Here is a 2,375-nt window from a genome sequence, read left to right on the forward strand (position 1 = left end):
GCCCGTATATCTTCTTTACATTAAATTTCCCATAACTTATCCTGATTATATAAGATCACGGATATTATATATACAGAATTATGACATGAAAAGAAATACTCCATATCCTACTCAACTTAGGAAGTTATATGCGGGTTATTATGTAAGTCATAAACATACGAAGTACAAAAAAAGCCAAAAGAAGAATAAAAGGATATCCTAATCCGACTAGTTTTCGATCTCGGTTTTTGATACATCTATATATACCCTTCTCTACCCACGCCTAAGGACACCATCTCAAACACGTAATCTTCCTTTCTTTGTTCTGCATAGTATTTTCTTTGATCAATATCTTCATGGCTGGTGGAAACTTTATCCCCGGCGGTGGCGGAGACAATCCAGATGAGTATCCAGGGAAGCTAACATTGTACGTAGCCATGACTTGTATCATGGCAGCCATGGGAGGGTTGATCTTTGGCTACGACATTGGAATTTCAGGTGGAGTTATCCTTTTCTCAAACGCTTCTTCATGTCTGTTTACCAAAAAGAGGCTTTGAACACCTCGACCAACCAATACTGTAAGTTCGACAGCCAGTTGTTGACCCTTTTCACGTCTTCTCTCTACGTGGCTGCCCTGTTTGCATCCATTGTTGCTTCTCATGTTAGTAAAAAACGTGGCAGAAAAGTTACTATGGCCCTTGGAGGTCTCTTTTTCTTGATAGGCGCCGTCCTCAACGCTGCTGCTATCCATATTAGTATGCTCATCTTGGGTCGTATTCTTTTGGGGATTGGTGTCGGATTTGCTAATCAATCTGTCCCTATTTATTTGTCAGAAGTTGCTCCCTACAAATACAGAGGGACTTTCAACGTGTTATTCCAAATGGCCATCACCATTGGGATTCTGATAGCGAATTTGGTCAACTTTGGAACTAGCAAAATGTCTGGCGGTTGGGGTTGGAGGGTTAGCTTAGGAGGTGCAGCCGTGCCAGCACTAGTCATCCTGGTTTCCTCAATGTTTCTCTCTGATAGTCCGAGTTCGTTGATAGACAGGGGAATGAAAGAGGAGGCAGAACAATTGTTGAAAAAGATAAGAGGAGTTGATAATGTGAATGCTGAATTTAATGACCTTGTTATGGCGAGTGAAGCATCCAAGAAAGTAGAAAGGCCATGGAATAATCTTTTATTCGTCCGAAAGTATAGACCGCAGTTGGTTTTGTCAATTCTGATACCATCACTCCAGCAGCTTACGGGAATTAACGTGGTCATGTTCTATGCTCCAGTACTTTTCCAAACATTAGGGTTTAAGAGTAACGCTTCGCTTATGTCAGCTGCTATCACTGGCGGTGTCAACGTGGGTGCAACTTTTATTTCAGTCTTTTGTACGGATAAGTTTGGGAGGAGAATACTCTTTTTCTGGGGTGGCATCTTCATGTGTATATTCCAAACAGCAGTGGCAGCTCTTATTGGGGCAAAATTCGGAACAACAGGGAATGCAGCAGATTTGCCACTTTGGTTTGCAGCTTTAGTGGTTGTTTGCATCTGTGTATTCGTTGCTAACTTTGCATATTCATGGGGTCCTTTAGGATGGTTGGTTCCGAGTGAGATTTCTCCATTGGAAGTTCGATCTGCAGCACAATGTGTTACTGTCTCCATGAACATGTTTTTCACTTTCGGAGTTGCACAAATTTTCTTGAAGATGCTATGTGGGATGAAGTTTGGTCTATTTATCTTCTTTGCGGTCTTTGTGTTAATAATGACTGTGTTTGTCTACTTGTACGTGCCCGAAACAAAGAATATACCAATTGAAGAGATGTCTCAAGTTTGGAGAGAGCATTGGTACTGGAACAAGTTCGTGGATGATGCAGAACCAAAGCCACAAGGGAATGGCTTAAAGCCCGCAAAGGAGATAGTCTAAAGTAGGATTGGCACAATTATGAAAATAGTTCATCTGTATAGTTTTAAGTTTTACTGTTTTCTATCTTTATATTTGTTTTCTTTCTTTTAATGTTTTGGAATATTTGGGTGTTCTTAGACTTTGTTGTTTTTCCATAGTAGTACTGTTTTTCTTTCTCAGTTCAATATATTCTTGTTTTCAGTATCTTATCATTCTTTTTTCAACTTTTTCTTATAATATATATATATATGCAAGAGTGTTTATAGATAGTAGAAGAAGATTCAAAAGTGCACCTTAGGATAAAAGAAAAAGAATTGCGATCTTACATTTAACAAGCTTCTTTTATGCATCATATTTGTCATCTAAAACGACCAATAAAGTATCCATGATTTTAGATAAGGCACATCAATCTCCAAATCAAGTTTGTCTTACACATAATCATGTTTTTCATGTATAATGTAATTCTAAATCTCGCAAAATCCTATTATTTTGGAAGTTATCA

General features: G+C 38.6%; 1 pseudogene; it reads left to right on the forward strand.

The window, feature by feature from the left end:
- The first annotated feature begins 324 nt into the window (after positions 1–324).
- LOC104111839 (sugar transport protein 12-like) lies at positions 325–2,016 on the forward strand (annotated as a pseudogene).
- The last annotated feature ends 359 nt before the right edge of the window (positions 2,017–2,375 follow it).

This window comes from Nicotiana tomentosiformis, chromosome 4 (genome assembly GCF_000390325.3).
Source record: "Nicotiana tomentosiformis chromosome 4, ASM39032v3, whole genome shotgun sequence".
Taxonomy (NCBI): domain Eukaryota; kingdom Viridiplantae; phylum Streptophyta; class Magnoliopsida; order Solanales; family Solanaceae; genus Nicotiana; species Nicotiana tomentosiformis.